Source organism: Bactrocera neohumeralis, chromosome 6, assembly GCF_024586455.1.
Source record: "Bactrocera neohumeralis isolate Rockhampton chromosome 6, APGP_CSIRO_Bneo_wtdbg2-racon-allhic-juicebox.fasta_v2, whole genome shotgun sequence".
Taxonomy (NCBI): Eukaryota; Metazoa; Arthropoda; class Insecta; order Diptera; family Tephritidae; genus Bactrocera; species Bactrocera neohumeralis.
The window spans coordinates 43,719,036-43,743,827 of record NC_065923.1 but is presented as its reverse complement, the minus strand read 5'-3'; positions in this window follow the sequence as shown (position 1 = coordinate 43,743,827).

The window sequence follows — 24,792 nt, the reverse complement described above, 5'->3', positions numbered from 1 at the left end:
TGGTAGCTAATTGCATCTAACTAGCCTTTCATAAAACTTTTATGTAGGCCTGAATCGATTGAAAATGTGTAAAGTCAGTGAAATTGAAATTAAGGTAACTCTCGTCAACAACCATCTTCAATTTTTCTGACCCTGAGTAAAACGCAAGGGGTTCATTAAACCATATTGTAGAACATTGCCCAATAAACATCCATGTTGAATGTACAAATTTTACCAATCGTCAATTCTCAAAGTACTTTGAAAGATGGTAAAAGTGTAACTTTGAAAATTTTGACAAAATATTATTATTTTTCAACTATGGCTACTAGTTAGTTGTGCTGATCAATGAAGATTGCTGGATAAAATTTCTTTATATTTAAATTTTTGTTGCTATTGATGAACATACAGTTATGTGGAAAATAATAAGGACAGTGGTATGCAGTTAATGAAATTAAAGTTTATCAAGAAATGTGGGGCAATCAACGGCAATTAACTAATCAAATTGATTGAGAACAAACTAAAAATAAGTTTTTTCTTCAATTTTAACCATATTTTGCAAACACTTGTATTTTATTTGCATTTGTTTTCAAATTTGCAATATTAACATATGAAAAAAATAAGGACACTTCGTAGTTTACTATAAAAATCTTATTAAATAAAAAAAAACTAACTGGATTTCATTCAATTCTGATAATATCTAAGTAGTCTAAGTGGCATATTGTCTTCAGCGTTCTATAGCATAAGTTCTTGTAGTATTGCCACACAATCAGTTGGCTTCATAGTTCCCTGCATCCTATGCAGTTAGCCCAGACAATTGTTTGAAAACGATCCCCACACCATAATGTTTCCGCCAACATGTTTAACGGTCTTAATCGTATACTTAGGGTTATAGGCTGCATTATTCGGTATTTTTAGATAATGAATACCTCAATTGTGCTTCAACTCTTCAGATTTTCCTTTATAAGTACTTTGCTGTTAGTTTTCATAAGTTTTGATGAAATAAATGGATTTTTTTTAACACAGCACTCTATATTTTTTGACAAACAATGCTATTTTTGACTTCTTGCTGCGTGTTTCAATCCGGGGAACCCATTTTACTGCTTGTCCAACCAGTGCTTAGGAAGAATTCAGTAAATTCGTTTTTAATTGATTGATATTAAAACTAAAAGTATTATTTTTGCCTTATCTCTGCAAAAACAATACGTTTTAGTAAAACGATTCTCGTTATTGTTTTTAAATAGCACACTGTCCTTAGTAAATCGCACAACTGCTTGCGGACTTTGTTAAGAACAAAATGACTATTTACGAATTGTGTGCAAACATAGTACTTTGTATTTGTCTAACATAATCTGTTTTTATTAATAAGGAGTGATAAAAAAATGCGGAAATTTTCATGAATTGCTACAATTTTATTCTTCCTTTGGTTTTATGCATCCCTCTACTTTTTGTTTTATAATAATAACATATATGTATTATTTATTTCTCAAAGTTATTTTATATTTACAAAAAAATGTTCAAATATAATTAAAATAATTCCAAATACAAAACCGTATTCTTAAAGGTGGTCAAACCAAAAATCATATTTTAAACCTATAATATATAAATATATGTACATATATAAATCATATTTCACAATTGTGTGGTGAGCCGGAAGTAATTTGTAAAATGATTGCATAGCAACCATGTCTGCAACGGTACAACGCGCTTTAGCATATAACGTTAAACATAGACCTTAGAGTAAGTGAACAGCTTAACGAGCAGCCAGTGCTTACAACAGAGACATGACAAAAACTTCAACCGCAGCTGAAGAACACGCAGCCATTTTCGGTCTGTGAAACATTTACGTAATAATTTCTCTGCTATGCGAGGCACACACACACACAGATATGACAGCGTTTGTGTAATTGTGAGGAAGATCCCAGACCAGAGAAATTATGGTGCACGCAATGAGTAAGCGTCTGTTCGCTTAATGTGTGTGCAGATATAATTCCCAGACGTGCGAGTCAAAGGACCACCCCATCATGCCCGCAAAAGCTTGCGTATTTACTAACCAACGGTTAAACGCATATAATGTGTGATAATACCCAGCAAGAAAAAAGTAAAATAATTTATTGACTTTAGTTCTAAGGTAATTGATTAACTTTGCCAAACGATTTAGTGCTGAGTACAGCATATTTAATATATAATATATTGCGATTGGAGTGAAATTTCCAGCTCAGGATTAATAGAGATTTTAGAAACGAAACGCTAAGTACTTTTCTTGAAATTTTCTTTTTTTTATTATAGCAGTCTCTACCACGTTGGAGATAAAGTAATAAGCAACAACTACTACTGATCGCTTTTACCAGTGTTAGATTGATCAAACCAAAACCAGCTGTTAAAACAGATTGTTAGAACTTACGATGCAACCCTGCTCTGTTTCCATAAAAATAATTATTGACTTAAACTTTTCATTAAAACTATTAGGGTTTTCACAAGTCTCATAAAGTTATAAGTTATAATTTGTAATTGCGTAAACACATTTTGCTTTGTAATCATCAATTTTTTTAAACAAGTGTAAAAATTTATAATGATTTTTGCTACGTTTACTCTCCTGTATCGACTTTAAAACAAATATAATATTAACCTCATTATATTTTTATTTATATTTATATTTATAGTTATATTTATACAATTTCCGCAGGGTCTCAAAACCATAACGTGATCGGACAGGTATTTGCGGTTACTATTTACTGCTTTGTACTCTTGTGGATTGTTGGCTTTAGACGTAGTTAGTATAATTGTAGCAAATTATACCTTGGGGATATCTTAGTTGAACGACAGCGTTAACGAATCGTAGAAAAACTGTTTCCAATTTAAAACAGAGTTGGAAAACTAAGCCAGACAGAAACATTACCATTCTTAACATATTTTTATTGGGAGGCTTTGGGATTGGTTCAAGGGTGACTGGTTCAACGTTAAGGATTTTTTCAAACTTTACAGTCAATCCAGTACTTTCACAGAATATTAAAAAAATATTTATCGATGGAATAAATAAGTGTATTCAAATAAACAAGTGTGTAATAATATATTGCCTTAAATATTTCTTCCTTAACCACCGATTGTCACAAAACCCTTTTATGCACAAGTGACGGCCCAAAACACGCCATTAACTGAAAATGGATAAAGTTCCACAAATAAGGACTAAATTAAAATGTAGCACCTCTATTTGGCAAAAGGATCGCAGTAGCAGGGGGCACCCGTGCGCAAAAAAACTACTTAAAACGCGATAAAACGTCAGAAACATCACTTCTAAGACGACAGGAGTGGCACCTTCCATTTTTAGGTGAAATCGCAAACCTCGATACCTGTCCTACCCATTTCAATCAAATTTGGTACATGATATTCACCTAGAATTCCATATAACAAAATTTTAAATTCCATTATACAAACCAAGAAGCAATTAATATAACAGAATAAAACTTAGCACGAATAATGACTTTGAAGTATGACACCTTATCACCAAAAATTGTATAAATGGAAAGCAAAATGTTCAAGCCCCTAAGACCCAAAACCATATGTTAGGTAGTTGACTTTTTACAGAAAATATCGGCCAATGTGTGAGATGTATAATTGAAATTTGGAGAGAATCCTTGGCTAATAATCTGTGTATCAAAAATGTATTGAGTCGGACCAAAGCTTCCCATACACCCCAAATACCAAGGTAATGTCAAAATTTTCGAACTTCCGGGAGATTTTATACCGCATATATCAGCCAATATGTGAACTTTCTCCATGAAAATATGATAGCGTGTTTTGCTTATAACAGTGTATAATTGTGCCGTAAATAAATAAAACTTCACCTAACCCTCATATAATTCACAGCAGGATTTTCAAACATCCGGCTGACTTTACTTCATATCATTGAATGCAAGGTAATTTAAGAAACCTTGAGAACTTTAGTATTTGGCATGTTAATTGTATGCGGTATTGGCAAAAATTGATAGAATTGTCGTTTACGCGGTTATAGCCGAATTAACAACAGCGTGCCGGTCGTTTCTTCTTTTCACAACGTGGCGCCAATTGGCGATTCAAAGCGAAGCCAGACCCTTCCCTACCTGGTCTTTCCAAGGGAGTGGAGATCTTCCCTTCCCTCTGCTTTCCCTGGCGGGTATTGCGTCGAATACTTACAGAGCTGGAGCGTTTTCGTTCATACGTACGACATGACCTAGCCAGCGCAGCCGCTGTCTTTTAATTCGCTGAACTATGTCAATATCGTCGTATACCTCATACAGCTTATCGTTCCATCGAATGCGATATTCGCGTGGACAACGCGCAAAGGACCATAAAGGCAGCTCCTTCTCGTGCTGTCAAAAGCAGCTTTGAAACCGACGAAGAGGTGGTGATTGTCGATCCTCTTTACCGCGTCTTTTCCAAGAGTTGGCGCATGGTGCATATATGGTCAAATGTTGATTTTCCAGGTCTACATAAAGCCACACTGATAAGGTCCAATAAGTTTGTTGACGGTGGGTTTTAATCTTTCACACAATACGCTCGATAGAATCTTAAACGCGATGTTTATGAGACTTATCTCACGGTGTTGGCGCAGATTGTGGGGTCTTCCTTTTTGTGGATTGGGCAGAACACATTTAAATTCCAATCGCTGGGCATGCTTTCGCTCGACCATATTCTACAAAAAAGCTCCTTATCAGTTCTTCGCCGCATAGTTTGAATGGCTCGGCCGGTAATCCATCGGCCCCCACTGCTTTGTTGTTCTTCAGAAGGTTTATTACCATTCGAACATCTGCATGATCGGGCAATGGAACGTCTGCTCGTTCGGCTGTCTGTCGTGATTGCAGCTTCTCGACGTCGAACCTTCCTTGTGTTTGTTGACGTGCGTTTTTTCTGCTCAGAGTCGTGTGTGAATCTTGGCTGCAACAAGATAGTGGTCCGAGTTGATATTAGAACCTCGGAGCGAACGCACGTCTAAAACACTGGAGACGTGCCTTCCGTCTATCACCACGTGATCGATCTGGTTGGTGTTTTTTCGATCCGGAGACCGCCAGGTGGCTTGATGAATTTTCTTATGCTGGAGTCTAGTACTACAGATAACCATATTGCATGTCACCCAATTTCAAAGAACAATTTATGCTTAAAATGTTACCATGACTTCAGGTGAAAATAGAAAATGAGTGAAATTGGCTGCAACCATGCCGTTTCTCTGTATATAAATCAGTCGCCAATGATAATATTAGAATAAAGTTATTAGAAAGAGCTGTCAGAACTTTTCAAGGCTGGAAATATTGAATATCACAGGCATTGAGGCATTATAATTATTTCTCTCTGATTAGATATTAAGCCTAGTAAAAAGCTTGTACTAGACAGATGGGGTTAGAACCAATTAATTAATTAAGTAGTATTTACCAAAACAAAATTATTTAAGTGTGGACAAAAAGATAAGGTGCCTTATATTCAATTTTTTACCATCAAAATTATTATCAAAATTTTTTAATTAGAAGATATACATGTATGAATACATGGCCAATAACTATCAAATAATGCGGTTTGTACGCATTAATTTTAACTATTGAACTAAAGTTATGTACATAATATTTTACTCTATACTCAACAAACATGAAAATAGTAACTTATTTATGAAATTCTCGTTTTACTTACTATAAATAACTTATACTTTAATACTTTTTTGTGAGTGCCGCCTTTTATTTATGTGTTACACAGGTCAAAGGTGTAGAAAGAATGAACAACTTTTGGCAAGATGACAGGCGGAGTAATTGAAAAATAACTATCTCTTAATGCAGTGGCTCACTGAAAACTATCAAAACCATAAGCCAACTAAAGCAATAACTCAAAGAGTCAGCACTGAATTGTCACTAACGAAAAACACATAGTAAATTATAACCGAAACCGCCACAATGCATAGCCATTTCGAAAGCTCGCTTAATGGTAAAAATGAAATAAGTAGCAAGAGCGGTATTCCACGCGACGCAAAGGAATAATGTACTACATATCCGAAAATATAAAATGAAGGGATAAGTTGTGAAGTAAATAAAAGTACAAGGTGTGTTCCAGAGTAAACAGGACTTAAAAAAAAACAACAGTACAAATGAATTTATCGGCAAAATCAATTTATTTTATTCATAATAGTCTCCTTCTGTTTCAATACAGCTTTTTGCACGGTCCAAAAGCATGTCGAAGGAGTGTTTTAGCTCGATGGCCGGTATGGCCGCCAGTATGCCGGTGCAAGCCTTTTGGATGGCTTCTACGTCTACATAACGCTTTCCGTGGGATTGTATAGTTTAAGTTATATTTAACCCTTAGGAAAAAAAATATTATGGTATCTTGCTATACAAAAAAAATGTAGCTTTAATACTCTCTTTACAAACACAATATATTCCTTACAGGAACTGAGGTTTGTAAACTTGTATGTCAGCTACATGAAATATTGGCCGTTCTGACTAACGGACAGCTTTTTGGTAAATTTTACATCAATATCTCAAATACTTTACAGGGTATCTGACGTTTTCTTTGGGTATTACAAACTGAATATACTCTGTGCTGGGTATAATTAAAGAATAATTAGAATGAAAATCATGTGAAACTCTCAGTTTTGTTCACACGCCAATTTCTCCAAAAGCAATATACAAAATTTCTCAGACCGCTTCAGTTGGAGATATATACATATATAGTACGTAATGCCATGGTTTATGTTAGTAATGAAAAACTTGTAGCGGTTGTTTCCACTAACGGTTAATACTTCCACGTTTTCATGTACATACACTTTCTTTTTCGTATACAATATACATATACATATATAATATAATCGCATACAAGAATCCATATACGAGTGTAGATATAGTACGTTTATAAAGCAACATTTAAGTTCAAGCTTTTCATCTGCGCCAACTGCATAATCTGAAAGGGCTTCTCTTGATTTCTGCGTTTGTGCACTTTTCAGTCATCATGCTGACGTGCATACCATATGTCTGTCTATTACTACGTTGCTGTTGGTAAGTGTACTTCATTGCTGTGAAAACTTTGTAAAATTGTTAATGTCACCACAGTCAGGCTGTGGCTGCACGATATCAGCGTAATGAGATCAAGATAAATTTTTGCACAGACATATAAATTTGCCAAAGTCAAACGTAGTGCAGAATTAAGTAAACTTCTCAGCTGCTATGTTGCTTGCAAAGTGTCTAACCACGGTCGAGGATGTAGGTTTCTTAGTCAACCAATTAGATGTATGCATTGCAGCGGTTTGAATGGTTCTTAACGCTGTAGCTGAGGATTTTTATACCATTTCAGACTACACACAACGCACGTACTAATGAGTTAAGAAAGACATTTTAACAGTACATTTCTTTGTGTTTTATTCACTTTGCTTCGCTTATTTTCCTCCACAATATGGGCAATCAAGCGGGTAGGAGGTTAAACGGTTAATTATTAAAGCAGAAGTTTGGGTTTATCGATTTCTTGTGTAAAATTGAAAAAGTGGACGATGCCCCGCCTTATATTAATAAGTTAGTGTGTACATATCACCTAAACCACTAAAGCCCTAACAACCACATTCGCCGGGCGCAAATATTATCAGTGTGAAAATTGATGAAAACAAATATAACCTCGCTCTCTCCCCACCTATCGGTACTGTTTAAAACTACTAGACTACAGACACATTAAATTGTGCACTCGAGACTTTAAAAGAGGGCTTTAAAAGAGCCCCCTAATTCTGATCAACCTTGATCAAGAGACTTACATGCTCTTATCCTTAATACTTAAATATAATTAATAATACCATAAGTTAAAATATAAGGTATAAATCATATAGAACCAAAAAAATAACTCGCTATGTAATTATGTAAAGATTTATTAAAATAAAATAAAGAAACTTGGACGATGAACGTGGCATCGCCTAGTTTTTGGTGAAATCACATATCTCGAGACTCACTCAACCACTTTCAACCAAATTTGTACGTGACATTCCTCTTATATTTTTTAATTACAGTCTTAAAATAAAATCACACTACAGCCGCATCTTCTTCCCATATAATACAATTTTAAATCCCCTTTGATTCCTTCCCTTTTTAACATATAAATCAAGAATCAGTTAATACCATAGATCAGAATAAAACATTCCACCAATACTTCCTTTGAAGCCACCATATGAGTAAAAGTTACAAAAACTGAGCAAACCGCTAGGTACTGCACATGTCCCAGTGGTTTCAATGGTTCAGAGATAATGATTTTGATGTGAGAAATGAAAAATATGAAATTGGTGGTCTTTTTTCTTTATTTCAGATCAGTTTGAGGATTACAAAGCTACTGAGTAAAATATTGCAAAACAAAAAATTTCAGACCATTCGAAAGCTATGAGAAATACTCAAAAATGTGGAAAATGGGTGCAACATAAATTGATTGAAAAACAAATGGAAAACCGAAAAAAACACTTGAGAAATTTTGTTTCAAAGACATGAAAGAAAATCTGTTTTTTTCATCGAATCGTCACTGCCGATGAAAAATATATTTATTTTAAGAATATAAAATAGAGAAAATCATGAGTTATCTGGGTCGACCATCAACATCGACTGTGAAAACAAATCGGTCCGTTAAGAAGATTTTGATGGGATTAGAAGGGTGTGGTATATCATGAGCTTCTAAATCCTAATGAAACTTGCAATACTATTCGCTTCAGATAATAAATGATAAATTTTAACCTTGCGCTGTCGAAAAACGATCTGAGTAGGCCAGAAGACACGTCAAAGTAATTTACTTACCTGACAGTGTACCTGCAGACAATGCAAAATCGGTTCAGCATACAACCAAAGTACTTGGCTGGTAGCTGCTGTCCTACCGGCCGCATTCATCAGTCTTGGTCCCTTCCGATAACAATTTGTTTCCATCGATTGGATACGCATTGGCTAAACACCGTTTCTGCTCCTACGCAAAAGGCGAAAATTGGGTGTCTGAATGCTTTGCTTCGAAAAACGAACATTTCTGTTGGCATGATATCCACAAATTGTCAGAATGGTGGTCAAAATATGTTAAAAGCAATGGCCAATCTGAACACTTACATGGCTCCATCGCATAATCGGACAAGAATTTTTCTAACATAAATGTCCTCCAAACATTAAAACAAAAAAGCAGAATGTGTTGTTTTTCGCTTTTTCAATTCAATTTTTTATGCTCAACGAATAATCGGACAAAACTAAATAGAACCACTTAATATATAAAACAAAAGGAGTCAATACTTAGTTTCATTAACCTTTTTATCCAGAACAACGCTGTGAAACAGATTTTACCAAATTTTGACAAACCTCCGGCTTTATGGAATTCCATGCCCGTAATAAGGCCTCTTTTAGCTCACCTAACGTATTAAACTTTTTTTGATACACTCTTCTAGCTAATTCCTCCCACAAATGCTAGATTATATTAAGGTCAGGGCTCTGCGGTGGTGTTTGTATTAGTTTAGGGCAGTTGTGTATCAACTAATGCTTTGCAACGCCCGATGTGTGCTTGGGGTCGTTGTCTTGATAAAAAGCAAAATTGTTCGCGAAACCCAACTTCTCTCCACTTTGCTTAACATTTTCCTTCAAAATATTGAGATAGCCAAATATGTTCATTTTACCATCAATAAAATGCAAATTACCTACTCCAGCACTTGACATGCCCCACAAACCATAACAAAGCCCCCTCCGTGCTTCACAGTAGCTTTTGTATTTTTATGAGCAAATTCGGCATTTGGTTTACGCCACACATCATTTGTCATCTGATCCATGCAAATTAAATTTGCTTTCATCAGTAAATAAAACCTAAAAACAGAGAAAACTATCTTGACTATTTTGAGATGAAATAATGTAAAACTACCTGATTCCAAAAGTCTTCTGATTTTAACAAATACTCCCTAGCATTTTTCAGCCTTTTGTTTTTATTTTGATGGCTAATAAAAGGTTTTTTTCTTGCAACTCTACAATGGTAATCGTATTTGTGTAACGTATTACGAATAGTATTTAGGCAGACATCTTTTCCACTTCGATTTTTAAAAGAATTTTTAAGTTCTTTTGCCGTTTTGAAAGGATGTTTTGCGACTTCCTTTACTATAGAACGCTCTTCTCGCACAGATAATATCTTGCCTTGACCTTCTCTGCTTCTATTAGCCAATCTGAACTCATGATGGAACCTCTTGATCACATCAAGGACCGTGGATTTGCTTCTTTCTACCAATTCAGCGATTTCTCGGACGGTTTTACCTTCACCATTCAATTTCACTATTAGTTGCCTTATTTCGAGCGAAGTTTGCTTTCCGTTTGGAGCCATTTTAAAAATAATTCACAAAATTCTAAACTCTTCTGTGACTAAATACAATTTATGACTAAGTAAGACCAAAAAATGTGATTGTAAAGTGCGCATTTACAAAATAACGGCACATTTAGCATTGCTATTTTCACTTGTCCGATTATTCGTTGAGTGCAAAAAATTGAGATATTTATGTTTTGCTACTCAAATTTACAGTTATCATAAAGGATAGCTGTTGTTTTTTTTATTGATGAGAGAAACTGTATTATGAAGTGCAAATAATAGCAAAAAACAGTACATTCTGCTTTTTTATCTTTATGCTTGGAGCACATTAATATTAGATAAACTTCTGTCCGATTATGCGATGGAGCCACGGTATATAGCATTGTTGATGGTATGTGATTGAAAAACAGACAGCATCTATTTATGTTAATAATGTGTAGTAATAACAAAAGTAGATAACAATTTTACAGTATATTTGGTCAATATTATCAATTTCTATCTTCCGGTTGACGTTTTGCACATCAACTCAATATATTAAATTTAGCTACATCGGTTATTTTATGTCATTTATATCTCACTTGAAGATAGCTTTAATATAATTTTCGCTGACGTAAACTATTGTAATTAAACTAAAATACCAATAATATGGCTTAATAAAATATAAAAATTATTTCGTCAAATAATGAATGTTGAATTCTTTTGCAATATTTCCCCAAAAAGGATCCTTTATGGGCCCAACAGCAGGAAATGTTAAGATATTCACGAACTTAGCCCTCCTTAATTGTTTGTTATTTTATTGTTTTTGGTTTTCGCTCTGCGTTGATTTTGCTCTTGCATTTTTATGCTTTATTTATATGCATTTTTATGAGATATTGGATGGTTGTGTTTGTATCTCATTTACTAAATAAATTGTCAACGACATACAACAGCACTAGTTTGCATTTATTTTGAGGAAATACAATATCTTTTCTCAAAAGTTAAATTGTTGTGTTAAAATTACCGCACTTTGCTGAACTGCTAAAGATATGTTAATTATCTTTACTGCTTACTTAAGCAAGTAATGTCTACATATTAAATACATGTTCTTGCATATAATAGCCGTGTTTTATTTGACCATCACAAGCTAATAGCTTAATCATACAATTAAAACACGATTGGCCTATTCTATATATTCGCTTAAAAATGAATTGGGTTGATTTAGTTTGAAATTTTAAATTTGTAATATTAATATGCTATGCAAATATATTTATTTTAGTTATTTGAGGTCTAGAATACAAAAAACTGAAAACATGTGTTCATATTTGTCTTAATTTTAACTTATTACTCATCCTAAAAGTCTGTAAATTAGGTTTGTTTACATTTTCATCTGTAAAAATGAGGTTTCTCTCTTTGCCAACTACTTTTTTTTTTGGGAAAAACCTTGCTATGCTTCTAGTTCAATATACAAGCTATGAAAGCTTATGATACATAATTATGTTGGCTAAGTCTTCCATATAAAATAAGCTAATAGCTTAATTTGCTGGTCAAATAAAACACGCCTAATATTTCATAACAATACGATCTAATTATCTGGAACCTATGTATATATATATGTACATACATACATATATACATACATGATAGGTCTAAGTTGATTCGTATATTTCTAGGGATAAAATATATGTAATATTCAAAACTAATATTAAGCTTCACAATATTTCATTGAATAAAACGTTTTACTAAATTTGTTTGCTATATAAACCTATGCTCAGCTAAGGCATTCGTTATATGTGTGACGAATCAAATATCAAACACCTCTGCGTAGACATAATAAGTCAAGCCTTAAAGGTAATAGTTCGAATCAATTGTAAGTAACTCTGTGTATATAATGTACACAATTCTGGTTGTAATGTGTTACACATTTAAACAACCGAACCGTTATACGATTTCCATAAATGCAATACTTGATTAAATAGGAACGCTCCTTAGTACGAAACTATTTGTTGCTAAGAACTTGAATTTTTTCCGAATTGCTTTGTAGAATTTATATCGATATTAAATTTTTCCAAATAGCCAATTCATTCATCACTATTTCAAGCTTCAGCAGGCGTTTTTTATTTATGGCCATATCAGCTTAATATTTTACCAAATTTTATTGTCATTTGAATTTTGTTCACAAATCTTATTCATATCGCCATATTTTGATGATTTAAATGAACCACGACCAAGGCGGTCATCAACATCAACTGATGAAAACATGAATGCAATTAAAAGTCAGAGGTGGATCAAACTATGTCAAGTGGTCCCTGAAAATTTTCGAAATTTGAAAATTAGCAGCTTATTGTGTGACAGATCAGACGCATATCCCGTGATATAAATATTTCGCCAAAACAATTTTTTTTTTGTAAAGTTGTTGAAGTTTTGAAATTTAGAGCACAATAAAAATGTTAAATTATTTTGTCATAAACTACTGGAGATAAATCGATGAAATTTTGGAAATCAAAGCAAAATGTTTCGGCTATATTATAGATATTTTTTCATGGGCAATTTGTTTAAATAATAATAGTTGGCATACTTTTTTTGTTAAACAGTAGTAATAGTAGTGGCACAACGCGGAAAATATTAACCTTTAACAATCTGCAAAAACCAGCAAAATAAATTATATCAATTGAATTCAAAAACTCCCAGTAGCACTATATTTATACATAAAGCAAATGCAAATTTCAGTATATGTCGTAAGTTAAATTATTGGTCGATTGGATTAAATTCATTTCTCCCTTTAAAGGTCATGTATAACCTAAACAGCTGTAAGATATGGAAAACTTAAAGGTCATGCAAGACATACTCTTCCTGACACCTTTCAAAAAATATTTTATTATCAATAAGAGAGCTTCTGAATTGTTACCATTTTATTGTATTAAGTCAACAAGAGCTAAGTGCTTTAATATATATGTTTTAAAGTCAATATCATTGAATATTTCCTCCCTTTTATTCTTTTCCAGGTCGTTTTATATTTTGTATTGGGAACGTACTGAATCCCAAGTGTTTAATTAAGTATAAATATCTTAGGCCAAATAGAAAACGAAGACGTGATGAAGAAACAGCAAAGCGCGTAAATCATTGAAAACATAAGAATTTTTGAGAAGTTGAGGAAAAAAAATGTATCCCATTCTTTTGCTGAACGGAAGAACTCATGAAAAGATTTTGCAGGGTTCGGCACTGGAAGTGTAACCAACTTCAGACCATTCGCGCAGCTGTCGTACTGGAATCAGCAGTTTATAAATTTGCTGAATGACAGTTCGGAGTGATGCTCACAAGTATACAAAAGCGTTTTGTCAAAAGTGAAGGCAAAAAAAGTGTTCAGCGATGGAATTCAAACGTACATGTGTGATTGCTTTATATTTAGTTGGAAAATCACAGCCAGCAATTGTTCGTGAGCTCAAACACCTTAATGTGAATAAAGTTTTTGTTTATCGCACCATCACTCGTTACAATGATACTGGTAGCATTGCAAAACGCCATGGAGGTGGTCATAAAAAGACTGCAACGTCACGTGAGATGGTTCGGAAAGCGAAGAAGAGGAACAAGTAATCTAAATTAAAACCACAAGGACAATAATTTTGTATAGGTGTTGCCTTATTTTATATCGCGTTGGTAGTCCAACTGCAACTGCATTTAACTTTATAGTATTCTTTATTAGAAGCTTTATGTAACGATTCATTCACATATGGCTTAAACAGCTCACGACTTCCGGTCTGAGACTAAGTATAATATTTTTTAGTAAAATATTTCACTTTTTATATGAAAAAATAAACTGTAAAAAATAAGCCGTTTTTTAAGAAAAGTCATGTAACCCTTAACAACACCTCACAAACTTAAGCGATATTTTCTCTCGTTTTCAGCTGATGTACACTTCGACGTATCGTTTAGTGTTCTCATAGCTCGGCTAAGTTTCTTAACTTGGCTTAGTAGACTGTTTAGTGCAGATCATCATGGTGTTTATCATAGGGCTAGTTTAGCACATTGAAAATTATTAATTCAATGATATTTCTATTACACGGATAGATATGTATATGTATAGAACACCAAGTCATAAATGCCTATATGCGCCATTACATTTTTATAATATAAACTATTTTATTATATTTATTTTATATATAAATATCTGTTTATTTTAATCCGCCATTATATTTGGAAACTTTTTGATTTCCATATAAAATATTAAAGGTTTCCGGCTGTACTATTTACCAAATATACCACGCCTCATGCCCTTATAATGCTTTCTGTGGGAATTTATTGTTATTTTGCAAATATGAAATGCAAAATAAATAATTAACGATAACTCTAAAATGTGCATTTCCTCAAAACGGTTTGCCTGTTTGCGCATAATAATTCGTTTGGTAACATGCCACATATTGAACATGGAAATAAATGAGCTGCAACCACATACAAATACGAACGTGAATTCTACCAATGATGTTGAGTGGAATATAACAACTAATTATTTAGTAATACCACCATTACAATTGTAAATTGTGCAAAAATTTGGAAAGTGGATTATCTCTCATTTAATGTTTCAACCATTAAGGAAGGTTTTATAACGAGCACAGCTGAATATTGGATACCTTCGATAAATTAAAGACATAATTGGGTATTAAATTCAAATTCTGCTCCATAAATTTTATTAAAATTTGTAGTACTTTTCTTGTTATGCGTTAGTAACTTAGTATGCCACTAGCTAGTTTGAAGACAATTTGACTTGTACAAAATTATGTAATTATGTTAATATACCAAAATTATACACTCAAAATATGTATTACTCGTATAACATAATACAAGTAAATATAAGTGATCAGACGCGTCCGTACGTGCAAGCGGTAACTTATGCAAAAATTGAGATTTTGCGATGAACTTAGTGCATCGGACCATTGCCACGACCTTCAAATGCTGTCAAGTTAATAAAGAAATAAATGTATAACTAAGCCACCAATTAGTATGCTAAGCTATAATTTGGTAAAGGGTTTCGTAGTATCAGTGGTCATTGGTATAAAATAAAAGAAGGAGTCGCCCCACCCTTTAATAAACATAATATTTATAAAACTATATGTCTCAAAGCACCAAAGCTATATAAACTGAACTGGCTGCGAATCAGTTTTCTTAGAAATTTTCTTTTACTGTGTGCAAAAAGCGAGAGTATAAAATGTTGGCTTATACATACCTGAGTTCAGCCTATCATTACTTTTTTGGACTTGGCTGCTTTCGTCTAGTATGTATAACCGCATAAATAATGCCTCGTATTAGCTCCAAAAGCCAGCTATTTAAACAAAGACTGAGACATCTTAAGTAAACTAATTCGCATTTGCTTAACCTTTGAATGAGGTTCTTCAACTGAGAACACCGGACGCGTTTACACTACTTATATTCACCATTCGCACTTTTTTACTCCACATCATGCTTCAGTATCGTTTATTTCATACTAAATAATTTTCGAATGTGTGTCAAACTCTCAAGTTTAGATATAGTGTTGAGTGTTCCCCATTTTTGTTGAGGGTTACATATCTTAATTTCCAACATGATAGTAGCGGCCACAAACGTAGGTCGACACGGTGGTGAATTATCATAATGTTAAGCTCATGAATTGTTCCTCAAAATGCCTCAGTACGGCCTAATAGAACTTCTTACTGACCGTGTGTCTCTCCAGAAAAAATTCATGATTCATTAAACCACGAATATTGAAAAAACAACAATGAACAAATGAACCTTAATATTTGAGCGGCTTTGGGGTGGTTTTTTGGTTTCGGCTCGTTTTTTTCCACCATTCCGATGATTGTTAGCATGTCAAACTCATAAACCCATGTTTATGAGCTATGTATGACTATACAAGTCATGATGTACCCATGGCCATTTCGTCGGCAGTTATAATGCTCTTCATGAATGTAGGATCGGAATTCGCACCAACCATATCATTTCGAAGGAAAATCAACTTTATTGGGACGAGTCGATCAAAAACGGGTTTTGTACCCAAAATATCCACCAAAGTCATTCGAACGGATTTATTTGTACTCTCTGGGTCGAACATCACGACAAAATCAAATCAAAGTTATTAGTTTCTTCTTTTCGGCACCAAACAAAGACATAGATCATAACTTAACTGCATAGTTGTAATAGCACGGCATATATGTGTACATAACTAATGCAGAACCATATGGCTTTGCACAAATAGGTATAAGCCATACAATAGTTTGTAACTCCTTAGAAGCAATGCAGATATTCGCTTATTGTGCTTTGGGTTATTGCTATGTAAACACAAAACCACGTGCTTACTTAGGCGCTAGGCTTAGGCTTCATTTTGGCATTCACTGCATTGGACGGTGATCGTAGTGTTGCCCAGCTGATAGTTGCATATACTACTTTACAATTGTAACCGCAATTTGTCGAACATATTTATATTTATATATTTTTCTATGAATGTGTGTTTGTATATCTGCTAAGAATTTGCGAAAATCATATTACACTAAAAGCAATGTCAATGGCTGCCCAACCGCAGTCAATGCGCTCTGTTATGCACCTAACCAAGTACGCCGTTATATATAAAAAAATTTATAGTTTTGGTTTAAATCTGTATATTAAAATATTAAAATATGGTTTCAGACGGCGATTTTTGTATAGCCTTTTATCCGTGTCCACAAATTCCTTGGAGCTTGCTCAAAGATGCAAATACACATAAATACTTGTACATGCGTGGACTTCTAGTTTTCCTCTGCATATGTAAATTTGCTGAGTATTCCCACTATGAAGCGTATGAAATTAAATAAATTTGGCATTTTTACTTATTTTTGTGTACATTTTTTTTGCTACATTTTCAGGTCAAAATCAAAGACATAAATAAGCTCCGAATCGTGTATTAAAAGAATGCGATAAAGAAACAAAAAATTAATTTCAACTACTATTGAATTTATGTCTAAATATTCTGGTATCATATGTGTCAGAGTATTGTATTCTTAATGCTACCATAATAAATATTTCATAACATAATTATATTCATAAATATGGATATAAATAAGCTTGCGACTGTTGGCAGGGTAGAATCAAAGACAGGGAAATGCCTTAAGTTGCAGAACGTTAACTAGGGGATCGCAATCCTACCAAATATATACATATACCATATACTATATAACTCACACACTAACCGACATATTGGACATAATGTAGCCTCGATTTTATGAGTTTTTGCCAATACCACATATTATTAATATGCCACATACTAATAAAATGTTTCCTGAGATTCATTAAGGTACCTCACACAACATCTCCAATTATGTTGAGTAGAGTCACCCGGATGTTCTATATATTTGTCGGTATGGTTATGGCGGTAGGTCAAGTTTTCGCCCAATTTTATCCATTTTAGGTATGAAGATACACCCTTATGAACAAAATACGGTATTTTATTTCCGAAAATCGTTGTTTAGGTGTATGGGAGCTAAGAGAGTATTGACCCGATTTAGCCTATTTTTAACGAACATACATACTAATGTCAGGAAGGTATTATACCCTCCAAATAAATATCGCATTCATTGACCGATTTAGCTGTAAAAAGCCCATTATAAGAGTAGTAGTAGTTAAGTAGGCAGTTTTGAATTGTGTTATATAGGAAGTAGACATGATTGTAGTCCGATTTCGATTACTTGCTAAGTTTAGTTTAAATCGTTCGGGCGGGCCCTTAGACATATGATTTTACGCAAAAATGGACGGTGCCACGCCCATCTGCCAATTTTACTCTCCTACTATTAAGCCTTCTCATACCATCTTGGGTGTAACAGCTTGTGTCTCTCTCGTATTTATTTATTGATTTGTAGCACTTTTAGTAGTTTTCATTGTTTGATTTTCCAGTTTTATCTATTTTTACAGTATCAGTAAGGGTATTTGTCCTGAGCAAATTTTGATATTGCATCATAAGCGGTCTAGGAGATATTTATATTAAAACAATTAGAGGATAGGGCCACGCCCATTTTGCTTTCTACTGTGATCCCCGTGCCAAATTAGAGTTCTTGATCTTAATTCCGTGCTTAGTTATAGCACTATATACGTTTTCACTTAAAGGCGTTTTGTGGGCGTGGCAGCAGTCCAATTACGCCCATCTGCAACACAAGTTACTTTTGCATGCCGAAAACATTTATACCAATTATATTAAGATACCTTAATTTTTACTCAAGTTAAAGATTACATAGACAAGCGGGCCGACGGACGATGGGACCAGACAGTCCCGGATTTGAACTCGCCTCTCCATCTTGATAATTTTTATATATATAACCCTATATCCATTATATCCATTCAATTAGTTGAAGTGATAGAAATAACCGCTAAGTTAACAAAACTATTCTAATTTGCAGCAATATATTTCAAGTGTGTATACGTATTTTATTCGACGAAGTCGGGAATGAATAATAATGAAGTTTGGTATTTAATTAAGATATACGACCCATAGGTCGTAGATTAAATTAGTATGTAAATATATTTTACTTCCCGTCAGTGAAAATTGTCTTATAAACTGCTGAATTTAATATAATGAAACGTCAACCAAAAGATCGGAATAATTGATATTATATTAATTAAGACCAAGTTCTAGACTGACTCCATTCATATCCAACGCTAAACCATTAATATATAGAAAAACACGATTTCTCAATTTATTTAAGATAACTCTCTCATTGGCTGATATATGGAGTATAAATTCAGCTGGAAATTCGAAAATCTTTTAATAAGATTGGGTGTTGAAGCTAAGGGACACGTGCTCAACAAAAACTCAAAACAGTATATATACATTCTTTCGCCAAAAAGCGTTCTACACATCCGTCATTCATGTGCTCTTTTCAACATAACCGTAAACATAATTTTTGGCGCGCAGACTTAATGCGAGTACAATATTTACAATTATTTGTATGTTCGTTTACTGTCAGCGTGTCTGCCTTACACAAATGTATTAGTGAGTGCTAAAAGGCCAACCAAAGACACTCAGAGTGGTTAAACGTGGCTCTACACTTGTCCGTCGGCACCAGAACTTTCTGTACATTATTTACTTATAAATTACCTTCCTATTACCTTTCAATAATAAACTGTGGTTATGAGATGGTGGTGTTTAAGTTCAAATGAGTTTCGGGGGGTTATAAAATATCGATTACTCTAAACTGCTAAAATTTTCGAGTTTTACTAGTTTTAGATGAAGGCTTGTGGCCCAAATTTTGCAACTTCAAATTTTCTAATTCAATTATAAACCCCTAAATCTTACTGTAGTGTTGTTATATAAAGGCAAACCCAAATAAAATAAAAAGGTATTAGTTATTTAATGTTTTTATACTCTTGCAACCAGTTGCTACATAGTATTACAGTTTTGTTCCCTAACGGTTGTACGTATCACCTATCGAGATAGATATAGGGTTATATAGTATATATAAATGATCAAGGTGACGACAAAATTTGAAATCCGGTTGACTGTTTGTCTATCCGTTCGTCCATTCATGCAAGCTGTAACTTGAGTAAAAATTGAGATATCTTGATGAACTTGCTATGTGGGTTCCTTAGTACAAAAAATTCGGGTTTGTAGATGGGCGTAATGGGACCACTGCCACGCGCACAAATCGCTATTACCCGAAAACATATAAAGTGCCATAACTAATTACTAACTTAAGATATAAAACTCTACACGCAATACGTACAGCAATACAGTTAGTATACATTCTGTCAAGAAAGTATCCGGAATTTATAAATAAAAACATCAATTTGAAGCGATGCACATGTGCCAACGCTGCTCCCAATCGTCAAAACATTTTGTTACAGGCACTTTCCGGGATGACCTTTTTCGACAAACACTACTGACATAAATAGCTGCTGTAAACACACTGGTTGACAGATCCAACTAATTTTTGACATCATAATTAAGGACAGTTATACCAATTCAGAAAAAAAAAATTACCTGTCTTCCATATAAGCGGGAGATGAGAGGCGGAAATGAAGAATTCCCGATACACTCTTGATAGAATGTACAATAAATTTTTTGCCTGTCAAGATGCCCCGTAATATAACAAGTAAGGAAGGGCTAAGTTCGGGTGTCACCGAACATTTTATACTCTCGCATGATAAAGTGATAATCGAGATTTCATTATACGCCATTTACATATTTTTTCAAATACCGTATTTTTGTAAAGTTTTATTCCGCTATCATCATTGGTTCCTAATGTACTATATATTATACAGAGAAGGCATCAGATGGAATTCAAAATAGCGTTATATGGGAAGAAGGCGTGGTTGTGAACCGATTTCACCCATATTTCGTACATGTCATCAGGGTGTTAAGAAAATATTATATACCGAATTTCATTGCAATCGGTAGAGTAGTTCCTGAGGTATGGTTTTTGGTCCATAAGTGCGCGAGGCCACGCTCATTTTCAATTTTTAAAAAAGCCTGGGTGCAGCTTCCTTCTGCCACTTCTTCCGTAAAATTTAGTGTTTCTGACGTTTTTTGTTAGTCCGTTAACGCACTTTTAGTGATTTTCAACATAACCTTTGTATGGGAGGTGGGCGTGGTTATTATCCGATTTCTTTCATTTTTGAACTGTATATGGAAATGCCTTAAGGAAACGACTCTATAGAGTTTGGTTGACATAGCTATAGTATTTTCCGAGATATGTACAAAAAACTTAGTAGGGGGCGGGGCCACGCCCACTTTTCCAAAAAAATTGCGTCCAAATATGCCCCTCCCTAATGCGATCGATTGCGCCAAATTTTACTTTAATATCTTTATTTATGGCTTAGTTATGACACTTTATAGGTTTTCGGTTTCCGCCATTTTGTGGGCGTGGCAGTTGGCCGATTTTGCCCATCTTCGAACTTAACCTTCTTATGGAGCCAAGGAATACGTGTACCAAGTTTCATCATGATATCTCAATTTTTACTCAAGTTACAGCTTGCACGGACGGACGGACGGACAGACGGACGGACAGACGGACGGACGGACAGACAGACATACGGATTTCGACTCTACTCGTCACCCTGATCACTTTGGTATATATAACCCTATATCTGACTCTTTTAGTTTTAGGACTTACAAACAACCGTTATGTGAACAAAACTATAATATTTATTAGCAACATTGTTGCGAGAGTATAAAAATTTTCGAACTTCCAGGAGACTTTGTATCGCATATATCGACAAGTATGTGAATTATCTCAATAAAAACGAAAGGGCGTGTTTTGCACGTAACAGTGTATCTTTTGAACGGACAGACGGACGGACGGACAGACAGACATCCGGATTTCGACTCTACTCGTCACCCTGATCACTTTGGTATATATAACCCTATATCTGACTCTTTTAGTTTTAGGACTTACAAACAACCGTTATGTGAACAAAACTATAATACTCTCATTAGCAACATTGTTGCGAGAGTATAAAAATTTTCGAACTTCCAGGAGACTTTGTATCGCATATATCGACAAGTATGTGAATTATCTCAATAAAAACGAAAGGGCGTGTTTTGCACATAACAGTGTATCTTTGAATTAAAAAAAAATAAATTAGAGCGAAAACTTTACCCATTCCTTATATAAAAAATATCAAGATTTTAAAACATCCGGTTAACTTTGCTCCATTTGATTGTTGATTGTACATATGTATAGTATGTGAGGTACTTTAATGATAATACTACATACTTGTATATTGCTACTTCAATTCTAAGCACCACCCCAGTACTTCGTATGTAAGATTTGGTATTATGACGGCCATATACATCCACTTGACAATATTTATTTTAGGCCCCAGTTCCTGCTAACTATTCTCTTATGCCTATAATACGCTATTTAATCTCTTTTAATTCGTTTCTCAATATTAATTTTCAACCTCAATTTAGTATTTATTTCGACCTCTATATATTTAAATTTGGGATGACAAAGAAATTGTAGGTATATTGGTTTGATTCGCGAATATCATCAGTTCCATCTTACTTACATTTTTCGTTAAGATTTATTGGTGCTTTCCATAAAGTTAATAGAATAGCGATGCAACAACGGCACAATTTTATAAAAAATTATGTAGATTCATCGATCAGAGGAATTTTTTGATATCTTACTCAAATACAATTCATCTCAACGATATGAAACGTTGCCCTGTCAAGTCGAGATACACTTATTTACAAGCCATGTACAAGTAATGCATCATAAGGCATTCTAGCTGACATTTTGCTGATGAAACCACGTAGAATATGGCAATCATCAGTGCATGCCACAGTTTGGCAGACAGCGGGGGGATGAAGTGCACAAGGATATATTGCAATCATGCAATAACCAACTCAACACGTGTTGAGGCAATTCGCCCCATTTCTGTGCAACTGCTTTCCTTTCGCGGCGCTTGCTTGGTGGCCCGCACAGTCGTCTTGTAGCATATCATATTTTTTGCATGCAACGTTGTTCAATGTTTACAGAAATCAAATTCAATTTGACAGCAGTAGAATGCTCTGAAAAGCACGCTTGTGTAAAAATAACAAATGAAACAAATACAAGAGGTTATAATATAAATAGCTGAATATGTATGGGTACTTATACGCAAAGAAGCTTTGAATAATTGAGTCAATTTTAAAGTGATAAACTTTTTACGTTCATACTTCTTTATGTGATTGTACTTCACTTTTTGGAGACCATAGCAGCAAATGCTTTTCGGTTGACCTAAAACTTTCGTTGCTCGAATCTATCCGTGCCACTTGTGCGCCTTAAAATGTTATTCACGAGCTGAATAGTACAAATAATCACTCTTTTACTAGTGTAAGTCACTATCACAGTTGCTGCACTTTCAAATCGCAGACAGCCAATAGTTGAAAGTTGCATTCATGTGCGCATCGTTGACCGTCACTATATTTAAGTAATGATATCCTTTTAAAAGACTTTTTTTTACTTTTAATTCTCCTTTTAGGATGCTTCTTTGTTTAACCGACAACGTATGACGTTGTTATTATATTTTATTTAGTTTTTGTGTTATACTATATGTATCTTCTAAACTTCTCTGCCAACTTTGGCAACAGCCACAGCACTCGATCTGTTCATGCCCATTAGCAATATGTGATGACACACATTTACTGTTGCTACATAAATCCAGGGAAGTATGTATCATTACTTGAGGGAGCCGGTTATTGCAAGTGTGTATGATGTGCTGTGCTGATGCCAGAAGCAGAGCCAAAGAACGACGATATCACACTTCCTGCAACTACTTTAATGTGAATAGAGCGCATTCCGTTATTCCCCACATATATATATATATATATATGTCTCATTTTCATTGCAATCCTTAGACTTTTACTTAGATATTGTTCTTATTACATTTGACGAAGTCCTTAGCTGTTGGGTTCATTGCTACAGTACCTTTCAATGCTCTTTATTTCAGAATTAAAATTTTGATTTATATTAAACTTAAGAAAACTTAAATAAATCCAAATTGCAGAATATTAAGTTTTATTTTACCGTTCTTCTTCTTCTTAATTGGCGTGGACACCGCTTACGCGATTATAGCCGAGTTAACAACAGCGCGCCAGTCGTTTCTCCTTTTCGCTACGTGGCGCCAATTGGATATTCCAAGCGTAGCCAGGTCCTTCTCCACTTGGTCCTTCCAACGGAGTGGAGGTCTTCCTCTTCCTCTGCTTCCACCGGCGGGTACAGCGTCGAATACTTTCAGAGCTGAAGTGTTTTCGTCCATTCGGACAACATGTCGTAGCCAGCGTAGCCGCTGTCTTTTAATTCGCTGAACTATGTCAATGTCGTCATATATCTTATACAGCTCATCGTTCCATCGAATGCGATATTGCCGTGGCCAACGCGCAAAGGACCATAAATATTTTGCAGAACTTTTCATTCGAAAACTCGCAACGTCGACTCAACAGTTGATGTTACCGTCCAAGACTCTGCACCATATAGCAGGACGGGAATTATGAGCGACTTATAGAGTTTGGCTTTTGTTCCTCGAGAGAGGACTTACTTTTCAATTGCCTACTAGTCCGGAAGTAGCACCTAGCAAGAATCTGCGTTGATTTCCAGGCTAACATTGTTGGAGGTGTTATCACTAGTTCCAAGATAGACGAAATTATCTACGACTTCAAAGTTAACATGTGAACAGTGACGTGCTGTCAAGTCGCGAGTGCGACGACTGTTTGTTTGATGAGATATTTCATCTTGCCAGATCGTTCACTGCCAGACCCATTTGTTTGTGCTTCCTGTGTCCAGTCTGAGAAAGCAGAACTAACGGCGCGGGTGTTTAAGGCCGATGATATCAATATCATCAGCATACGCCAGCAGCTGTACACTCTTATAAAAGATGGTAAATGTTCGATTAAATTGCAGCTCGAACTATTTTCTCCAGAGCAGGTTGAAGAAGTCACACGATAGGGAGTCGCCTTGTCTGAAACCTCGTTTGGTATCGAACGGCTCGGAGAGGTCCTTCCCGATCCTGACGAAGCTTTTCGTGTTGCTCAACGTCAGTTTACACAGTCGTATTAGTTTTATGGGGATA